General features: G+C 38.4%; 1 long non-coding RNA gene across 2 annotated transcripts in view; it reads left to right on the top strand.

Annotated features, from left to right (window-relative positions):
* Positions 1–23325, top strand: part of LOC134737490 (uncharacterized) — a 117314-nt gene that overhangs the window by 23762 nt on the left and 70227 nt on the right. Inside the window, exon 1 of one of the 2 annotated variants that reach the window (XR_010122458.1) lies at positions 12491–12619. The exons of the other annotated variant lie outside the window; for it this stretch is intronic. This is a non-coding gene — a long non-coding RNA (uncharacterized lncRNA). Of the gene's footprint in view, positions 1–12490; positions 12620–23325 lie in introns of those variants that run through there. 2 annotated transcript variants of the gene reach the window in all.

The following is a 23325-nucleotide window of genomic DNA, read 5'->3' as shown; positions in this document are numbered from 1 at the left end:
CAGGGTAGGCTTCAAGGGCTTGCCACCAGTGCAGTCCTAAAGGCCGTGGCTCCAAAGGGCCCCCATGCCTGGGATTGCATTTTCTGTCATCTTCATCTTGAAATTCTTAACAATTTTATTTTTTATTTGTGTTATTTAAGTGAATTTTGATGGGACAATGGAGCATGTACCAGAGGCTTGGGACCTTTGCTCATTTGTGGTCTCACCTCTCTTCACCTCCCCACCTCCCTTAAGGGTTCTGTGTCTCCTCTTGACCTGGCCACATCAGTGGGGGTACAGCAGGGAAGGGGGGGATTTTGTCATTACTCACTGCAGGGAAGGTTGGGGTCGGGCACTTGCCTCTTGGTGTCTCAGGTAGGGAATGTCAGCAGCTGTCTGCTGGGGCTGGCAAATTCATGACTCATTCACTGGGTGACTTAGTGAGGTGAGCCTTTCATCCGTGCCCCCTTCAGGTACCCAGTGTGTCCTCAGCATGAAAGTTGCAATCTTTCAGGGATCGTCCATTCACTTGGTTTGGGGCTGGGAGCCCATGGGAAGGGGAGATTGGCTTTCCTGCCCCCACTCGGAGACCAGCATAGCTGGTAGATGGTCAGCTAATGCTGAATCGTGGGGTGCCCCACACCCCAACTCCACATCTGTGGGGATCTGCACTTGCCCAGTGAGTACCCTAAGGCCTAAGGGAGGACATTAAATATCTAATATTTATATCCAATTATATATATTAGATTATATCTAATTAATATCTAATATTAACATCAAATATCTTTTTTTTTTTTTTTGAGGCGGAGTCTCGCTCTTTCGCCCAAGCTGGAGTGCAGTGGCGCGATGTCGGCTCACTGCAAGCTCCGCCTCCCGGGTTCACGCCATTCTCCTGCCTCACCCTCCCGAGTAGCTGGGACTACAGGCGCCCGCCACCACGCCCAGCTAATTTTTTTTTGTATTTTTTAGTAGAGACGGGGTTTCACCGTGTTAGCCAGGATGGTCTCGATCTCCTGACCTCGTGATCCGCCCGCCTCGGCCACCCAAAATGCTGGGATTACAGGCGTGAGCCACTGCGCCTGGCCTAACATCAAATATCTAATAAAACATCATGATAAGAGAGAGACTGAGGAAGAAAGAAAAATATTTTATATTTCAGCAGATTTAATGTCACCTTTTCCCTGCTTTTTGAACAGTGTCTGGCTTTTTTTTTTTTTTTTTTTTTTGCACTTGGTGGGCTCTGACAAGGGCCCGTTTAAGGAAGAAGGATCTGGTTGCTAGCAGCCACGACTGACCTGAGAGAGAACAAAATAACCAGATGAGGGCCAACTTGACGGTCATGGGTCCCACAGGTGATGGATGTGAAAGGCAAAACTTACGGGAGATAGGCTGATTTGTGGACACCCACGTGGGAGAGGGTGCATGCTGCCAGAAAACCCAGCATCTTATGGGTGAGGGGTCTTTGAGGGTAAATTTTATTTTATTTTACTTTTTGCAAATGAAAGATAAGGAAAAAAATGTATCAAAGGCCTTTGAAATGTTTTGCAAGAAGTCCAGAATGTGTACATATTCTGCTAACCCCGCTGACATCTGTCCTATATATATCTGTTCTTTTATTCAGCCAACAGCAAGGAATAACAACAGCACAGGAACCAGACTCTTAACATTATTATTTGGTGATAAAAACAACTTACTTTCTTTGTGTCCAATTAATAGAATCAAATTATAAATGTAAGTTTGTAGGAGCCTTAATTTAGTACACAAACAACTACAAAAGTGGGAAGTGCTCATATAAGATATAATATATATTAAGTAATATTTGATAGTTAATGTATTTATTTTCTAAGGCATACTAATTCAGAATAAAGTCTGAAAAATTTACCCAAAGTCCAACTTGTTATATTCCAATATTGATATTTAGTATTTCCATGTGCTAGCAAAATTATTTTGCTTTCCCTCTGTGGTAGCATATTGTCAAAATTCCAGTTTATCTCAATAAGTTAAGGATATAGTTCTCCACCTTGAACTCTACATTTAATTCAGTTTAAGATGCCTCTCAATGTATTCTTTCCCTGATACAGAGGGATTTATACTTATAACTCTTAGAGCATTGTGATGAAAATATCCCTGATTTTGTTGGTCATGAAGAGATTATCCTTTAGTCTGTGCTGAGCATTTATGTTCCAATTTTCATCTTACTTACCATGGCATAAATAACATGGAAAAAGCCATGTTAGAAAGTGCATTATTTCCTCTCTATTACTGCCACCTTTTTTATTTATCAGTTAAAATGTGATAAATATATTTATTTAAGGTTACTAAACTTTGGGGAGAGTTAAAAATCTACAGATACCTTGCCACGTTTTGATATTTCTAAATATCCAAGATTGTATTGGATCTAAAAGAGAACAATACCCTGCCACTATGATTTTCAACTTCTCCCTGCTGTCTTAGTTTAATAACCTTGGTTAGTGATCTTTACTCCCTTTGAGGTCCAAGTGGCCGAGTGTTTAAGTGAGTAATGGGAAACTGGCCCACAGGCCAACCTCTGTCTGTTTTTGTAAATAAACTTTTGTTAGGACACTGTTACACCCACTCATCTCTTTGTTGTCCATATTTGCTGTTGTTATAATAGCAGAGTTGAATAGTAGAGACAGAAACTGTATGTCTTGCAAAGTCAAAAATATTTACTATCTGGACCTTTACAGAAAAAAATAGTCAACCACCGCTTTGTTGATAATCTACTGCATGCTCTATCTTACTTATTCCTGTTTAAAAAGAGAGGCAAGATACACCCAGTTTCAGAAGAAAAATAATGTGAAGTAAGCACCATATGACAGTTTTGTCCATTTACTGTTGACATTCATCCACTGAAATATGTATAATCTTCTCATCCTTCCATTCCCAGGCAAGAGGAAAGAGTAAAACATTGACATGATTGTTCAACTTAATACGATTTTTTAAGCTGAAAGGTCTTCTCATGGTATAAGGTCATTTTCAACCTTAAACTGTCAAGGCAAATCAGAAAGAAAAATCCTTGTTGTCAATCAGCATTTTCTTAATATTTATTTAAAATTGTAAACCAAGCTTTTGGGACCTAAAACTGCAGTGTACCTCAAGGAATATTCTTATTTGAGTTTCAAAATAATCCCTTGAAGTACACAGGGATAAATATTTCCATTTTATAGACAAGGAAACTGAGAATAAGAGTTGTTGTGTTTATGGTTTTTTGTTGTTGTCGTTTTTGAGACAGAGTTTTGCTCTTGTTGCCCAGGCTGTAGTGCAATGGCGTGATCTCGGTTCACTGCAACCTCTGCCTCCCAGGTTCAAGCGATTCTCCTGCCTCAGCCTCCCAAGTAGCTGGGATTATAGGTGCCGGCCACCACACCCAGCTAATTTTTTTCTGGTAGTTTTAGTAGAGGCAGGGTTTCACTATGTTGGCCAGGCTGGTCTTGTACTGCTGACCTCAGGTGATCCACCTGCCTCGGCCTCCCAAAGTGCTGGGATTACAGGTGTGAGCCACTGTGCCTGGCCGTGTATATGTTTTAAAGTTAAGGTTAGTAAGTAAGAAGTTTGGTTCTAATCCAAATATTGGTGCCTGATTCAGTGTTATTTCTAACTGCCTTGTAATATCATCCATTTTGTTTTACTGTTAATCATGGCATGTACCATCATTAGTTCCTGAGACTCTCCCAACTGCCTGGTGGCTTATGTGCTGTCTTGTTTGATTCTCATACAGTTCTTTGAGGTGATTGCTATTATATACATTTTATAAAGGAAGAGACCACAATCAGAAAGGCTGAGTAACTTGCCCAAGATCACACAACCCGTAAATCTGGTTGTGAGACAGGGTCTCGCTCTGTGGCCCAGGCTGGATTACAGTAGGGTGATCACGCCTCACAGCAGCCTCAACCTCCTGGGCTCAAGGGATCCTCCCACCTCAGCCTCCTAAGTAGCTGGGGACTACAGGTGTGCATCACGATGTCCAACTAATTTTTTAAAAAAATTTTTGTAGAGACAGTATCTCACTATGTTGCCCAGGCTGGTCTCAAACTCCTGGCTTCAAGCAATCCTCCCATCTTGGCTGCCCAAAGTGCTGGGATTTACAGGCAAGAGCCACCATGCCTGGCTGATTAGTATATTTTCTTTAAAATTTTATATCTAGCTACTTTTCCAATTTAAGTTATTAATTCCAATCGTATTTAATAGAGTCTCACTGATTTTCTAAATGTGTAGTCAAACCATCCATGGGTCTTTAGGAAGACATTTGGATCCCTTTAAGGTACGCAGGAACTTACATAAGCCAGAAATTCAAAAGCCATAAATGATGAACTTGGCTATATAAGATATTTCTAATTCTCATAAATACTAATAACCAGCATATATTGAGCATTATTTTAAGTAGTTTACGTTTAGAAAATGCCTAGAAAATGCTAGCTAAAAATTAGTTCTATTACTTTTGACAACTATTAAAGCCAGCTAGCAATCTCTGTCTTAGGCACTTTTGTAGCTTTCAGTCATGGAAGCAGGATTGAAGCCAAGCAAAGATAAATTTGAGAAGAGGTAAGAATTACCAGAGAAAGAAAAAGGAGCCCTCAAATTTCCTGGAGAGTATAACAAGCAATGTGGAAAACAGTAGGGTCAGAAAGGAACCCAATACATCGGTGAACTCCATTGTAGGGAGTGCCACTTAAGAGGGGTAAAAAGGCCCCAAATCTCTCTTTTTAACCTACCTTAAGAGCAACAGGTTACCTTAGCTTTATGGAGGCAACCGTGTGTGGTTGTGTGTCGGCGAGAAGGTGGAAACAGCACTGGCATTTGTTTTCTAGCAACATGCTCAAACAGCCATTGTCTTGAATTTGGTGCAGACTTCCGCCAAGCTACATCACCTCTTAATTGATACAGCTTGAGACCATCTCCCATCACAAAGAATGCTTCTAGATCTGCCTGGGGACCTAGGACATTCCATTTCTCGTGCCAGAGAACCACAATACAACTATCCTTCTAGTTAAACTATCCTTCTAGGGTCCTGTTAAGCCTAGTAACAGAAACTTGGTATCACCACAGCAAATATTAATCAATATAATAGTTAGTCTCTGCATTCTTTGTTATTCCATCCCTTACTACCTAGAGAATTTGCATGTCACATTAAGCAGTGGTGTTGGTATTAAAATACGTGACCAATCTTGAAATGTTTGCGTCTTAAAAAAAAAAAAAAAAAAAGTTGTGCTCAGCGTCTTGCAGGTATCAGTCCCCTCCACCAGAGGTCTCTAGCTCACTGACATTATCTGAATTTATAATAGCTCTTCCAACAGGCTGTGCTGAAATCTGTGCGGTCCAATAGAATAGCCACTAGCCCCCATGCAGCTATCTAAAAGTAAATTAGCTAAGATTAAATAAAATTAAAAATTTAGTTCTTCGGCTGCCCTAGCCACATTTTAAATGCTGAATAGCCACATGTGGCTATTGGCTCCAGTATTGGCTAATATGGATATCTAACATTTCCACCACTGCAAAAAGTTCGAGTGGATATGTTACACTAAGTTCTGTTAACTCACAAATGTAGAAACAGCATTTTGGGATCAGTGTTAAAAGGACAAAGGCGGTATCTCTCCTGTACTGTAACTGAATCCTCCCTTTATCCAGGTGGTATCCTGGGTGGACGATGACAATGTTCTTTGGGATCATATTCAGCTTATTCTCCCCTCACAACCAGCATGTTGTATCACTATATTTTAATAATTCATAGATATAATTTCAATTCTTCTCTTATTGAGAAAATCAGGGCTGGCAAATTTTAAGAAAGAGATATGGTTAAAAAAAAAAAATCAGAAGGCCTTAATGCCATCCTCAACTCAACGCCTAATGAACTGACAGCTCTAGAGAATGTTGTTGGACTTCTCTGGGCCTGGATTTGCTCCTGCATAAAATAAGTGGGCAATGAGATGTTCTCGAAGACCTCAAACACTTGAACCCATACCCACAGTGCAGCAGGACTGTTGTGTGTACTCCTTGTAAGTAAAACTAATCTCTGACCCATCCAAGAGGTTCCAATATGCTAGACCAAGTGGGAGGCTTCTGCCTCATGTCGAGATGTACTCTAAAGTCACAGAATTGTGTTGCTTCAAAATGGCAGTGGTCAACAAAATTGTCTGGTAGTTTAGACCATATTAGAAGATAATTGCTATTTTTAGTATAAATATTATTTTCTCTTTTATCTGAGATTTTCATCTTAAGGGATAGTACCAATTCCATTCTTTATTGCTAATAAGTTACAGTAGTAAATCACTGCAGTGAGAATATTCCAAAATAACCCTGTAGCTTTATTCCAAAGGCCTCAGTTATAGACTTACTCTAATTCTGTGGTCACTTCAAAAACAAAAACAAAAGCCTCCCTAGGCAGATCCCTCAATTATTCCTCTCTGTAAAACATCATTCCTTGAAATGGACATCACTCTTTTCATAAAAATGTGACATGGACTATATTCTATATTCTATACACTCTCATAGAACAAGTAGGATTTTTAATTATTTTAAAGAAAAAGATGAGCTTATTTTCAGTTTTCAGATTCCAGCTTTTCTCAATCTCTGGATGAAAATATTTTTACACCTGGAGTTTCTCTTGCAGTTAGCATTCATCCTTCAGTAAGTGGGCCAAATCCTTGTTCACTTGCAGGTAGTCCATGGCTTAACATGTCTATAATTCACAGAGGGCTGAATATGGGGAAAATAAATAAAACTGAGCTTAAGGAGAAAAACTCTGGGAGGGAGGAAGCGGATGATTAAAATGGAAATGGTGGCCAGGAGCTTCGGTTATTCTCCCAGGTGCTTTGTTGGCAGAGATAAAAAAAACTTTTCTATCAAACCCCACCTGAATTCTTTCAACTACAATGATGCAAAGAAAATACACGCTAATTATGAGCAGGAACATTATCTATTAATATGTTAATGAAGCAGGTTTGCTAATGGTGAAAGACCTGAATTTTAATAAAATTTTAAGAGCTTCTTGATTACGTGTTTGTTAGTCGATATCATCATTTAAAATTATCTCTAGGTGGTTCTACATGGAATAAAACCTACATTAGAACTGTATTCTAAACAGGCCTTAATGAAGCAGGTGAGGATACCATCTGTGACATGAACACTGTCAGCCAGAAATTCACTTCAAAAGAAATGTAAACTAGTTAGCAGGAAACATGCTATCATATCTGGCAGTATCAGCTTTCAATGTAGGTAATTTATTTATGCATTTACTTGCTAATTTTTTCAAACATATTTGCTTATGAAATAATGTTCGATTGAATTAATGGATACTGCCTTTCAATATTGGAAGTGTTATTTTTCATTAAAACAAAAACAACTCTAGTGTCCTGTTTTGACAACATCCCATACATAGATGAAAACTGTTTCATCCACCCAAACCCCATATTTTTTGAGAAAAAGTCACCAGAAATCCAAAAATCAAACCAGAATGAGTATAGAAACCTCACTGACGTGTCTCTATGAATAGAAGAAATTGTGTCATCTTTTCTCCAAGATGACTGTGGCATCAAAGTGACTGGTAATCCCTATATGCCTCTCTAGAACTTGGGTGAAGGCAGCTGGCATTCTCTTTCATTTTGCATATTAGAACCACTAGGCTCTGATTAGCAGCTGGGCCTGGATTGCAACTCAGAGCTCCTGAAGACAGAAAGACACTGAGGAGGCGGCATGGAGACTCGCGTGTAAAACGCCAGTGCTATGTGCCCCAAACGCTTGAGAGCTGCTGGGCTGGAGAGCGTGTGAAGTGTTGTGTGCAGTGGGCCTCATCATATCATTGGGGGGATTTGGGGTCTGGAAGTGGGTGAGGCCTGTGTTTTCTCCATTATGTATGAGGCAATGATGAAGGTGTTAGTGAGGGAAAGTGAAAGTTAATTCTAGAAACAAAAGAACAGCGGGTAAGAGCCCAGGCTCAAGTGCCTTAAGCACCCTTAACCTAACGGGCCAGGAATGAAGGGAAGTGAAGGAGGCAGGTGGGTGGGATGAGGAAGAGCAAGGACCTCTAGCTCTCACCTTGTCACTTCTGAGCTCTGAGGAGAGTCGGAAGAGGAGAGGTTGTGGCAGGAAATCACTTTCGAAGGAGCAGGCTCATCTGGGAAACCAGCAGGGGCTTCCTCCTGAGTAGAGGTCCTTCCACAAAGGCGATGCCTGGTCACCAGGTTTCTTAATTTCCTGGGCACTTTATTTATTTGACAGTCTCAATAAAACATGCTTCTGAGGGAGTCATTAGAAAGTGCAGGTAACACTCCCTTAAATTCTGGATAGTGTGCCTAATGAGTTTCAAGGGTTATTTTTAAGGTCGTTGAGAAATAATTCAATTGAAGGTAATTGGCCATTTAGATGGATTCTAATTGGGCCCTGGGTGAATTTCTTTGAGGACATGCTGCCCTCTAGGGGTGGAGGCACAGTGCTCGGAGGGAATGAAGTGTTTTGAGTTTTCATAAAAATGGTTCAATCTTTCGATATAACATATCGCTATTCTAAAGGCCTTAAAGCAATATCATATCGTTATATTCTTTTTCCCTTTATTTCTTTTTCTTTTCTTTTTAAGATTTGCTGTATGTCATGAAGTGGGGTCAGAACAAAGAGAAAATGTGCAGGCATGTTAAAAACTCTAATCGCCCATTTTCTCATTATTCAGTGCAAGTCTCTTAACCTTTATTGGGTGGCTACTTTGTGTAGGCCCTCCCGCATGCATGCCTTTTCAGAGTAAGGCATTTCATTTTTGCCTCAATTTTACTGACATGTTAAAGACCACGAAGCCAGGCAACTGCAGAACCTCTATTTGAACCCGTGTTTTCTTATTCCAGAATCAGTCCACCTGCCATTTTGCCACCAGCAAAACACAACTGGCTTTCCCTTAGCTTTTCAAACAACTGGTTATTTGACTGTTTATGCTTTCAACTTTCTACAATAATCACAAATTGAGGTTTTTTTTTTTTAATAAAGGAAAGGACTTATAGATAAATATTTGACAACCATACATTTTATCATTTGGCAACACTTTTATTCAAAACTTCAATTTTGCTAACACACGTAGAGAGAAAAACAAATATGAAAATTCGTATCATAGTATAGACCAAGAGCCAGAGAGAAATTTAAGTTCTAAAGGTTCAGTGACTAGGCCAGAAAAACTTATAATAATAGGAACTAAAACTGGAGATACAGGGTAGGCTGCAAGAAAACCAGCATCAAATAGTTAAACAGTAAAATTCTGATCTCCTGCAGCTGTGGTGCGTCATACACCGCAGGAGGACAGATGAGAGAATCTTAGACCTTTCCAGGTAGGACCTGTGTTCCATGCCCGGAGGGTGCTCCCAGCTAGAACACTTCTCCTTTCCCCTCTGCCTCACCCCCAGCCCACACTAAACAACATCAGCAACAAAAATGTCAGGGCAGGCTATAAAACCCTCCTTGCAGCTACAGATGCTGTGTTAGTGGAGAGTTTGTGGTGTGGAAAGCCACAGCACAGAGAAGAGAAGCCATTTTCAGAGTAATAAACAGCTGCAGCTGGCACTTTCCACACACTGTACCCTGTACACACACACACACACACACACACACACAGGAATAAATAATAGCATCACAGCATCTTAGATTTGAGAAGGACTTTACCAACTGGTTTTCTCATCCAACCATCTAAAATGCACAAATCCTTGCCTGACATTTCCTAGTAACCCTCTAATTTAGCGGCCCCCAAGCTTTTTGGCACCAGGGACCAGTTTCATGGAAGATAATATTTCCATGGACTTGGGTGGGGGAGGGTGAGTGGTAGTGGTGGTTTCGCTATGATTCAAGCACATTACATTTATTGTGCACTTTATTTCTATTATTATTACATTATAGTATATAATGAAATAATTATACAACTCACCATAATGTAGAATCAGTGGGAGCTGTGAGCTTCTTTTCTGCAACTAGATGATCCCATCTGGGGGTGATGGGGGACAGTGACTGACAAATCATCAGACATTCTATTCTCATAAGGAGCACACAACCTAGATCCCTCACATGCACAGTTCACAGTAGGATTCATGCCCTTGTGAGAATCAAATGCTGCTGCTTATCTGACAGGAGGTGGAGCTCAGGCAGTAATGCCAGCGATGGGGAGCAGCTGTAAATACCGATGAAGCTTCACTCACTCACCTGCCCGCTGCTCACCTCCTGCTGTGCAGCCCAGTTCCTAATAGACCATGGACTGGTACTGGTCTGGGGCCTGGGGGTTGGGGACCCCTGCCCTAACTTTTACCAAGTGTTTGCCTAAACTACAGTCACTTAAATCTGCCTTTATCTTGACATCTATTATTCCTATCTCTGGCTGGTGCTGGCAGATTTGATATCGAGAATTTATAGTCACATATATTTCCCAAATTCTGGTTAGTAACACATAATAACAAGGAAGAGGCCTACCATTCCCAGTGACCACCCCCATATATCATCCAGAGTGCGTGCACACCAGCTTGATTGCTTTTCTGATGAGGGAACTGATGTTATCAGCAATGTTCACAATTTCTGAAAACATTTTCTTGAAATGGGCAAAGCAATGCTGACAAGGTTCCAAACAAAAGAAATCTAAGAGTGTAGAGTCCCCTCCTTTTACAAAAGGAACTGCTAGAGGAAGAAAAACATCTGTCATTTAATGTTTAAAGTTGCCTTGGAAAAAGTAGCCTGGATATACCCCTGTCTTTTAAACAAACTCAGTATACAAACAAACAAACTCAGTATACAACAATCTGCTAATGTGTGTGAGGGGTGTGTGTGTGAGTGCATGTGTGTGTATGAGAGAGAGAAAGAGAGAGTTGGATCTCTTGATCTCTTCCTCTGCTGTCTAACCTAATATGTCCTACTGTAATTTTAGGCTAGTTTCTCTAGTCTAGACCTTAATCAAAATGTACTAGAGCTATTCAGCACCTCCAGATCTTCTTCCCCATCTCTTCTTCCTTTGTAGATGTGTGAGTAACTTCCTTTCCTATACAGAGGTTTCTTTAGCATTTGGAGATTTCTTTCTCAAATATTTTAAAAATTTTGTTCTTTGGAAAAGATGGCTTAAGCTATCGGTTCAGAAAAATGGACATGTAATATTTGTCACCTCTGTTAATGCTGAAAATGAAAATAAATATCACAAAGTTTATAAAGTGTTATTGCTTTTTTTTTTTTAGACAGATTCTTGCTCTGTCACCAGGCTGGAGTGCGGTGGCGCCACCTTGGCTCACTGCAACTTCCGACTCCCTGGTTCAAGTGATTCTCCTGCCTCGGCCTCCCGAGTAGCTGGGATTACAGGCGCGCGCCACTATGCCCAGCTAATTTTTGTATTTTTAGTAGAGATTGGGTTTCACCATGTTGGGCAGGATGGTCTCGATCTCCCAACCTCGTGATCCACCTGCCTTGGCCTCCCAAAGTTCTGGGATTACAGGTGTGAGCCACCGTGCCTGGCCTGTTTTTTCTTAATAACACTGGATTTCTTATGACTCATCTTCTTTTGTTATATGTTGTGATCCCTGTCCTGATTTTAAACAAATTTAAGATCAGAGCACTCACTGTTATTGACGGGTATATTAACTTGTTCGGGCATAAAGAACTAAATGACCCAGAGTGAACTTACTGAGGACAAATTTCCCAACAAAATGCTATATTTCCTCTTCTCTCTTCCCTGGAGACTAGTTTGGTTCTCATTCAGTGTCAGGAATTGTTTATGACCTCCCCAACCTAGCCCCAACGGCAGTTATCCCAGTAGAAAGAGTGTTAGAAGCCCGAGGCACTTCTCAGATCAGTGTCAGCTCAGGCCCCTTCTGGGAACACCTAAATCCCACCCAGGCCTAGTCCTATAGCATTGCTACTTCATTCATTTACATGCATTTTAGATATGTTTCCTGAAAGACCGCCATGGGCCATGCACTGTACTAGGTGATGCAAATACAGAGGTGAACACGAATTATATGGGCACTGTCCTCATAGCAAGTGACAGAAGTAAATAGGCAATTACAGAAGTGTGGTTAGAGCCATGATGGTGAAGCAGAGTGCTGTGTGAAGATTCAGTGGGTCCCTTGAGCCGGCCTGGATTGGAGGACAGTCAAGAAAAACCTCTCTGAGAAGGATAGGCTTGAGTCAATTTCTGAAGGATTCTTCAAAGTTAGAACAAAAGGGAACAAGTGTGAAGAAAGAAAAAGGAGATCGATGTTTTTAAAGAACTGGGGGAAATTCAGTATAGCTGATTACATTGTGTGTTTGGTGGGGGACAGGATTTGGTGCATGTAGGGCACTGAGGAGGAGTGACTTATGGCAAGAAATGAGACTAAATATTAGCTGAATCCCATGTTAGGAAGTTTCAGCTTGATTCTATGAATAATGGATAGCCACTGCAGAGTGTAAGTGGATGAGCAACATGATCAGACATACATCATAAACATTACCATGACTACAGTGTGAAAAGGAAAAGTAAAACCAGCAGCAAGACTGCAGAGACCCACCTGTGAGAAGACAGTGGCCCATTCACTACAGAGGCTCTGGGTCCTGGCCTCTGGACTCTTGACTGGACCAAGCCCTCCAGGAGTCACTTTGTCTCCCCTCTCTCATTCCCTCACTGAAGACAAGTCTCTGTGAGGTTGGTCAGTTTGTTATAGTTGTGTATTAGTCATGTTTTTTTTTTTTCTGCATTTTATGATGCTTTGACACCTTGGGACCTGCCCCTCCCAGGGTTAATCAATTTCTGAGATAGCAAACAACTTGCCTGTGAGCATGCCTTTCGTATGCAAACTAGCGAGTCCAGAACTCTTACTTCACACCATCTCTAGCTGGTTTTTACACTTCAGAAGGCAATATTCCTCTGCTCTAATCTCTCCAGGGCCATGCAGTGGATAACTGAGGTCCACCCCAAGAGCCCAGAGCCCATAGAAATTATTCAAACCATCCAATCCTACCCGTGCTTGGTTCCTTACCGTTTCTCTCCCATCCTTTCCCATGACAACCGCAATCAAGGCTTCTGCCCATGCTTTCCCTTTTCTCTTTCTGCCTCTCATCTGACCCACATTTCGAAATCTATGTGTCCCTGTGTGGTACTGCAAGCTCCCTCCTCCTGAGAACTGTGAGAAACAAACTACCTTTTCAGTGGCAACTGTCTCCTCATGTGTCAGCCTCACCATACCTGAATAAAAACAATATCCCAGGCGCATTTCCAAACAAGTGCATTTCACTTAGGTAAGCCCCAGGCTGTCTATGAAACTTTTAAGAATTCATGACTAATTTTATTTAAAGTGCTAAACAGTACTCAATGGTCTTGAGGTGTCCAAAATAAAAAATAAAATAAAATAAAAATAAAGTGCTAAATAGGTTTACTCAGTGCTCTTACATGTCATTCTACTTCTGCCATCTGTATAGTTTTATGAGTTCTGAAGGAGAGTTAACTGTCTTTTGTGAATCTTAAATACAGGCAATATTAGATTTAGCAATCTGGAGATCATTGGTGGCCTTCATACAAAGAGTTTCAGCAGAATGGTGGGGCAAAATCTAAACAAGGGACTTCTCCTATGACCAAGGAGAATTAGCAGTAATAGGAATTTCTCTTCAATTATAAACAACTCTAAAGCTTGATAAAAAATAGATGAAATAATGGTTTTCAGATGTTGGACAATAGGCAGCATAGGACTGATCACTGAGAGAAGGAAAACAAATGAGATGCACTTTAGGATGTCCTAGCTTACTACTGAGAGCTGGTGTTCAGCCACAGTGCAGGGAGGGGAACACAAAGAATCTGACATGCCTGCTGAGCTAAAGAGATCAAGATCAGGTCTGAGGATACCAAAATGGCTAGAACTTACAAGGCAGAGTACCAAAAAAGAGTGTTGCACAGAGAAAAAGCTCTGAAGATCTGAAGAGGAGTCTGTTTGAGACTTTGGCTGAGTATTATTCTGAACATACATAAGAGAAAACACCCCCAGGCTGGGAAAAGACTTTCCAGAACAATTCTGAAGATCACACAGAATTGGAAGGCATTCATGTTCCCACTAACCAAAGTAAAGAGACTCCATACAATAATTAGCATCCTCGGAAGGCTCATGCCTAGTGATGGAACTCTATTAGTCCCAAAATAAAGGTTTCTCTGTACCCACTCTAAAAAAAAAAAAAGCTTAAAATCCAACCTTAAATGATACCTAAGTACCTTAGGATGCCAGGAAAAACAAAAAAACAAACAACAACAAAAAACCTCTACAATCTTTAAAGGAATACATTAAAGCCAGTAGCAAAGACAGCAAAATTTACAATTTTGTATCCAATTAAAAATTACCAGGTCTTTAAAGATGCAGAAAAATATTACCCATAACCAGAATAAAAAGCAATTAACAGAAACAGACCCAGAAAAGCCATACATCGTGGAATTCATAGACAAGAACCTTACAACAAGTACCACAAATCTTATAAATATGGTCAAGATGTAAAGGGAAACATAAACTTGATGAGGAGAAAAATGGAAGATTTAAAAAGAGCCAAATAAAACTTCAAGAGGTAAAAAATGCCATACCAGGAAAGACAACTGAACTTGAAGACACTGCAATAGAAACTAACCAACATGAAGCACAAAGAGAAAATGATACTGAAAAAAATGGCACAACATCTTAGTGAGTTGTGGGACTAATCGAAGTGTCTAATATCCATTTAACTGGAGTCCTAGCAGGAGAGAAGACTTGGGGAAAAGAAGTGGACATAAAATGTAATTGAAGAAATAATGGCCCCCAAAATCCAAATTTGTTGAAATTAAAAAAAACACATAGATCCAAAAACCCCAAGCAGAATAAATATAAATTAAACCTCTTTAGGCACTTCATAATCAAATTGTTGAAATCCATTAATAATGAGGAAACATTTTAAAGCAGTCAGGGGAAAGAGATACACCACATAAAGAGAAACAAAGATAAAAAACGACAGCTGACTTACCAGAAAGCACACAGGTCAGAAGACAACAGAACGTCTTTAAAGTGCTGACAGAAAAATAAAATAAACTCTTGGCCCAGAATACTACATCCATGAAAATATCTTTCAAAAATCAAAGTGAAAGAAAACCATTTTAAGATCAACAAGAGGGGAGGAGTTGCTATTCGACAATTATAAAATTTCAGTTCTGTAAGATGATTAAGTTCTATAAATCTATTATCCAGTCTGTAGTTAACGATACTGTATTGTACACTTAAAAGTTTGTTAAGCGGGTAGCTCTTACGTTAAGTGTTCTTACCACAATTTCTAAAAAAAGAATAATGGTAACAAAAGCTTAGAAAGTTAATTGCCAGTAGCCCTATACAACAAGAAATAAAGGATTCCTGGATCTACACAAAGAAATAAGTGCCAGAAATGGTAAACATGTGAATACATATAAAAGTTTTTTTCTGAAGTAGAAAATGTCTTTAAAAGGTAATCGACTATAAGCAAAACTAACAACTCTGTATTATAAGGTTTACGGCATACATAGAAGCAAAATATCTGAGACAATAGCACAAAGGAATGAGGGGGAATTTGGAAGGATGCCTTTGTAAGGTTCTTAAACTATACATGAAACGGTATAATAGTTTTTGAAAGTAGACTGTAGTAAGTTAAAGATGTATACTGTAAACCCTAGAACAGCTATTAATTTTTTGAAAAACAAAACAAGTATAGCTAGTAAACCAAAAGTGCAGATAAAATCATTAGGGAAATGCAAATCAAAATCACAATGAGGGACTCAGCATGGTGGCTCATGCCTATAATCCCAGCATTGTGGGAAGCCAAGGCAGGGGGGATCACTTGAGGCCAGGAGTTTGAGACCAGCCTGGGTGACACAGTGCCTCATCTCTACAAAAGATTTTAAAATTAGCCAGGCATCGTGGCATATACCTGCATTCTAGCTACTCAGGAGGCTGAGGTGGGAGGATCACTTGAGCCCAGGAATTTAAGGCTGCATTGATCTATGATTATGCCACTGCACTCCAGCCTAGATGACAGAGTAAGTCTCTATCTTAAAAAAAAAAAAAATCACATGAGATATTACCTCACACCTGTTAGGATAGCTATTATCAAAAAGATGAAAATTAACAAGTGCTGGAGAGGATATGGAGAAAAGACAATGCTTGTGCACTGTTAGGTATGTAAATTGGTACAGTCATTATGGAAAACAGTAGAAAGATTTCTCAAAAAATTAAAAATAGAACTAGCATGTATTTAGCAATCCCACTCTTGGTATATGTGTGAAGGAAATGCAAGCAGTATTTTGAAGAAATATCTGCACCCTTGTGCTCACTGCAGCATTATTTAAAATAGTCAGGATATATAAACACCCTAAATGTCCATCCATGGGTGAATGGATAAAGAATATGTTATATAGAGAGAATGGAATGTTTATTCAGCCATAAACATGAAGGAAATCCTGCCATACACAACACAGATGAAACTGGAGGTCATCATGCTAAGTGAAATAAGCCAGGTAGAGAAAGGCAAATATTGTATGATCTCACTTATATATGGAATCTAAAAAAGTAAAATTCATAAAGTCAGAGTAGAAATATAGTTGTCAGGGGTTGGGAGTGAAGAAAATGGGGAAATGTCAGTCAAAGTGTACAAACTTTCAGATTTAAGATGAATAGGTTCAGAGATCCAACATAGAGCATGATAACTGTGGTTAATAACACTGTATTGATTAATTGCAATTTGCTAAGAAAGTAGATCTTAAGTGTTCTCAACACACACACACAAACTTAACTATGTTGAGTGATACCTGTGTTAAGTTGATCGTGGTAATCATCTCGCAATATACATGTAAAAGAAATCATCATGTTGTATACTTTAAACATATACAATTTTATTTGTCAATTACACTGCAATAGAATTGGAAAAAGTAAAAAATAAATAGTGGAGATAAAAATAGATAATTTCAAAAATCCTTATTTAATCCAAAGGAAGCAGGATAAAAGAAAAAATAAACAGATGAGACAAACAGGAAACAAACAGCAAGATGGCAGAGTTAAACCCAACCATACAACAATTACATTAATATAAATGTTCTAATCACTCCAATTACAAGGCAGAGATTATGATATTAAATAAAATATATGCTAACCCAATTACACATTGTATACAAGAAAATCACTTTAAAAATCAATTTTTAACATATTAATCTATGTAAAAGCACACAGATTAAAGTAAAAAGGATGGAAAATATATAACATGTAAAACACTGATGAAAAAAAAGAGTAGCTATATTATCTTCCGAAAAAAACTTCCGAACAGAGAATATTACTGAGGATAAAGAAGGGCATTTGATATTATTAAAGGGATCAATTAATCAAAAGGATATAACAATCCAAAATTTATATGCACTTAATAATAGAGCTTCAAAATAAATGAGTCAAAAAATGATAGAACTGAAAGGAAAAATACATCAGTCCACAATTTTAATTGGATATTTCAACATTCCTCTGTCAGTAATAGATAGAACAAGTAAAAATAATTTTTTAGAACAAAGACAGAAGACTAGAATAACATTATCAACCAACTTGACTTATTTGACATTTATAGAACTCTCTATTCAATTACAACAGAATATACATTCTTTTCCAGGGCACATGAAACATTTACTAACATAGACTATATGCTCAGGCATTAAACAAATTCAATATGTTAAAAAGAACTGAAATCATGTAGAGCACATTCTCCTTTTTCTTTTTTTTGATACAGGGTCTCACTCACTGTTGCCCAGGCTGGAGTGCAGTGGCACAATCTTCGCTCACTGCAGCCTCAACCTCCCGGGCTCAGGTGATCCTCCTCAAGTAGCTGAGACTACAGGCATGCACCACCACACCTGGCTAATGTTTTGTACTTTTTGTAGAGACGGGGCTTTGCCATGTTGCCCAGTCTGATCTCAGACTCCTGGGCTCAAGCGATCAGCCTGCCTCCACTTCCCAAAGTGCTGGGACTACAGGCCTAAGCCACCATGCCTGGCCTAGAACACATTCTTTGACCACATTGGAGTTAAAGTAGAAATAAAGAAGAAAAATATATTTGAAAAAAATCCTAAAATATTTTGAAATTAAAAACATGCTTTAAAATAACCCATGGGTCAAAAAATAAACTGTAAGAGAAATTAGAAATAATTTGAAGTAAAGGAAAAGGAAACACAGTGTATCAAAATGTGTGGGATGCAACAAAAACAATGTTTAGAAAAAACTTTACAGTAATAAATGCTTATGTTAAAAAATAAGAAAGGCCTAAAATCAATAATCTAACTTTCTACCCAAAACTAGGGAAAAAGACCAAATTAAATGCAAAGTAAGTGTAAAGAATGAAAAATGAAGATACGACTGCAAATCAATGTAGAAAAAAACAAAAATAAATAAAACAAAAAGTTGGTTCTTTAAAAAGATAACTGAAATTGGTAAAAGTATAGCCAGATTGGTCAAGAGAAAAAGAGACAAGGCACAAATTATGAATGTGAGAAATAAAAAGGGGGAGTTCACACAGATCCTAAGACATTGTAATGATAATAAGGGAATGTTATGAAAAAAAAGTATGCCAATATATTCAATAACTTAGTATTAATGAAAAAATTGCTTTAAACACACAAACTACCAGTCTTACTCAAGCAGATATGGATAACCTGAATAGCTCTATATCTATTAAACAGGTTGAATTCATAGTTTAGCACCTTCCCACAAAGAAAATACCAGACTCACGTGGTATTACTGGTCGACAGAACTAAACAAAGAGAAGAAATGGTACCAATTCTACTAAAACTTTTTCAGAAAATAGAAGAGGAAGGAACAATTTCCAAGTCATTTTATGAGGCAAGCATTAATCCTAATACCAAAACCAGATAAAGATATTTTATTTTATTTCATTTAGTTATTTTTTGAGACATTGTCTCATTCTGTTTCCTGGGCTGGAATACAACAGCGCAATCTCAGCTCACTGCAATTTCTGCCTCCCAGGTTCAAGTGCTTCTTATGTCTCAGCCTCCGCAGCAGCTGGGATTACAGGTGTGCGCCACCATACCAAGCTAATTTTTGTATTTTTAGTAGAAATAGGGTTTTTCCCTGTTGCCAGGCTGTTCTCAAACTCCTGGCCACAAGTGATCCACCCGCCTCGGCCTCCCAAAGTGCTGGGATTACAGGCGTGAGCCACAATGTCTGGCAAAAATCAGATAAAGATATTTAAAAAAATAAAAACGAAAACCCTGCAGACCAGTATCCCTCATGAATATATACAAAACTCCTTTATAAACCTTTGAGAAAATTGAATCCAGAAATACATATTTTTTAAAAATCACAGTAAAGTGAGGATTTATACCAGGAATGTGAAGTTGGTTTAACATTCAAAAATCACAAAAAATTTTATGTGCTTATACCACAATTTTTTTATAAAAACAGAAAAACTCTATGTAATCCATCATGTTAATAGACTAAAATAAGAATTGAATCAGTAGATGCAGTAGATGCAGAATCAGTAGATGCAGAAAAATCATATAAGAAAACAACACTTTTTCACGGAATACAGGAGAACTTTCTCAACTTTATAAAGGGCATAAAAAAAATATTGGCCAGACATGGCGGCTCATGACTGTAATCCCAGCACTTTGGGAGGCCAAGGTGAGAAGATTGCTCGGGTCAAGGAGTTTAAGACCAGCCTGGGCAACATAGTGAGACTCCATCTCTACAAAAAATAAAAATATTAGCCAGGCATGGTGGCATGTGCCTGTGATCCCAGCTATTTGGGAGGCTGAGGTGGGAGGATCACTTGAGCCCAGGAAGTTGAGGCTGCACTCAGCAGTGATCACGCCACTGCATTCCAGTTTGAGTGACAGAGCAAGACCCTGTCTCAAAAAAAAAAAAAAAAAAAGGAATCTTACAGCTAACATCATACTTATTGATGAAAGACTTACTGCATTCCCCCTAAAATCAGAAACAAGGCAAGGATTCCATTTCAGTCCTTTTGCTTAACATTGCAGTAGAAGTTGTAGGCAATGTAATAATGCATAAATAAAAATAAAAGGCATACAGAAGAAAATAAGAAGTAAAACTGCCATTATTTGCAGATAACAGAATATCCTAAGGTATATATAAAATTAAGAGAAATAATAAGTAAATTCAGCAAGGTTCAATATGCAAAGTCAATATACAACACCTAATTGTATTTTATATACCAGTAATGAGCAATTAGAAATTAAATTTTTTAATACCATTATAAAAACGCCAAAAACAGAAAATGATGGCTGGGCACGGTGGCTCACGCCTGTAATCCCAGCACTTTGGGAGGCCGAGGCAGGTGTATCATGAGGTCAAGAGATTGAGACCATCCTGGCCAACATGGTGAAACCCCATCTCTACTAAAAATACAAAAAAAAATTAGCTGGGCTTGGTGGCACCCACCTGTAATCCCAGCTACTTGGGAGGCTGAGGCAGGAGAATCACTTGAACCCAGGAGGCAGAGGTTGTAGTGAGCCGAGATCGAGCCACTGAACTCCAGCCTGGCAACAGAGCAAGACTCTGTCTCAAAAAACAAAAAACAAAACAAAAACAAAAACAAAAAAAAACATAAAGTGATGAGGGATACATTTGACAAAATATGCACAATAGTAGTACAATGAAAGCTATGAACGTTGTTGAGAAAAATACTTAAATAAATGGAAAGATATATTGATGGATTGGAAAACTCAGTGTTATTGAGATCCTAATTCTTCCTAAATTGGTCTATAAATTCAAAGTAATCCTAATTAAAATCCTAACCAGCTTGAAAAAAATACAAATTGACAAGCTTATTCTAAAATGTATTTGAAAATGCAAATTACTTAGAACAGCCAAAATAATTTTGAGAAAAAAAACACCATGTTTCAGGGTTCACATTACCTGATTTCATGACATACTGTAAAGCTACAGTAATCAAAAGAGTGTGGTATTGGTGCAAGTATAGAAATATAGATCAATGGAACAGAATAGAGGGTCCAGTAATAGACCTACATACATAATCAGTTGATGTTTAACAAAGGTACTGAGATAATTCAAAAGGAAAGGATAATCTTTAATAATGGGCTGAGATCGTTCATCTATGGTAACAGTTGGGAATGCAAAATATGATGAAATCTTATACTGGTAAGGCAACTAGATATCTAGATTAAAAAAATGAACTCTTATCTCCCAACAAAATTTAACTTTAAATGGATCATAGACTTAAATATACGAGTAAAAGTATAAAGCTTCTAGAAAAAAATCGTCACGATCTTAGGTTCAAAAAGATTTCTCAGAGCATAATAAGCTTGAAACAAGAAGAGAGATAACCAATAAATTGGATTTCATCAAAATTTTAAAATGCAAGTCACTGACTGAGAGAAAAATATTTGCAAAACTCAGATCTGATAGAACAGAGAATTTCTATCCAGAATACATAAAGTACTCATAACTCAATTACAAAAGGACAAACAACCTGGTTTTTTTTTAATAATGGGCAAAAGATTTGAAGAGGCATTTCACCAAAGAACATATATGATGGCAAATAAGCACATGAAAAGATGCTCAACATTATTAGTCATTAGATTAATGCAAATTAAAAGCATCATAAGATACTGCTACAACTAACACCACTAAAACTTTAAAAGACTGGTAATTCCAGTGTTGTTGAAGACATGGAATAACTAGAACTCTCTAGTTGTAATTGAAATTGCAGAATGATACAAACAATTTGCATTACAGTTTGGAGGTTTCTTTTACAGTTAAACATATACTTTATTATATGACCTGGCAATTGCATTTGTTAAGTATTTACCTAAGGGAAATGAAGATATATGTACACACAAAGACTTGCTTATGAATGTTCACAGCAGCTTTACTCATGATAGCCCAAAACTGGTAACAACTCAAATGCTCATCAACTGGTGAATTAATAAACAAATTGTGGTACTGGCAATATAGTAAAATAATATTCAGCAATTACAAGGAATAAAGAATCACAAGAATGAATCACAAAGTATTATGCTAAGTGAAAGAAGTCTGACAAAAAGACTACATACTTTATGATTCCATTTTTATAAAACTATAGAAAGGGCAAAACTATAGTTATGGAAAGCAGATCAGTGGTCATCAGAGCCTGGGGGCTTGGGGAGAAAACTGACTATAAACAGCATGTGGGAAGTTTCCAGGGGTGATGCCAGCGTTTCTGTCTTAATTGTGGTGGTTGTTACGTGACTGTTTACATTTGCAAAATGCATCAACCTGGTGAATTTTATTATGTGCAAACTCTACCTCAATGATGACTATATTTTAAAAAAATGGAAGGGAGAAATTGAAGACAGTACAGACAAAAAAATTTAAAGAGTTTTGCTAAGGGGATGATAGTTGGCAAAGAAGGAGGGTCAAGAGAAAATAGTTTTATTTTTAAGATGGGGGAATGGCAGCATGTTTGTATGCTGATAGGAATGAGGCAGTAGAGGAAAAATGATAATAAAGAAGCAAGAGAGCAGTATTGCTAGAGTGACATCCTTGGAGTAACCAGGAGCAGGGACCACTCATCTGTGGTAACAGCTGGGAAGACAGAATGTAATAGAACACTTGCCATGAAGACAGTAATGTGGTGGGAGGAGCCTTGAGTGTTTGTTCTCTCTTCTGGTTGCTTCAGTTTTCACAGGGAGGTAGAAACATGAATGCAAGGATGAGAGAGGAGGCAGCTGAGAAAAAAAAAAAAATCGTGTGAAAAAGCCAAGAAGAATAGTGGGAGAATGAATGGTCTGAAAACAACTAGCATGATGATCTGCCAACATTAAGGACTCATTTGAAGTTGGTGGTCATAACTTTAACATGTGACCAGTCAATATGGTCGTGTGTTTTTCTCCAGCTGCCTGGCTGCAGATGTAAAATGGTACAGCCAATTTGGAAAATAGTTGGGAAGTTTCTTTTACAGTTAAATGTTTACTTATTATACAATTCATTCTGGGACCCAAAGAGAAGGAACAATTCCCCACATAAGACATTTCCGTCTTGTGGCAGAGAGGAAAGAGATCATGGCAGAACCACAAAATGGCTGTTAAAGCTTCTGAATGCAAAGGGTGTGTCTCACTTCTCACATTTCATTGGCTAAAGCAAAGTCACATGATCAAGCTTAATAGGCATGTCAGAGAGGGGCACTGGAGAGTAGCTGAGTGCAGGTACACAGTAGATGAGAATTAGACTTAACAAGAGTTATAGTTTTGTCAGAAGTACAATAAAGTGAGGGGGGATAGGGGTTGAGGGTATGTGCAAGGGAGTAATAATGATTTGTTGTGAAACTTAAGTTGGGTAAGGTGGCAAGTGAGAGCATCAAAGGATT

The sequence above is a fragment of the Symphalangus syndactylus genome, chromosome 9 (genome assembly GCF_028878055.3).
Source record: "Symphalangus syndactylus isolate Jambi chromosome 9, NHGRI_mSymSyn1-v2.1_pri, whole genome shotgun sequence".
In the NCBI taxonomy this organism is placed as follows: Eukaryota; Metazoa; Chordata; class Mammalia; order Primates; family Hylobatidae; genus Symphalangus; species Symphalangus syndactylus.
Note: the sequence above shows the minus strand (reverse complement) of the source record. Positions and strands in the feature narration are given on the sequence as shown.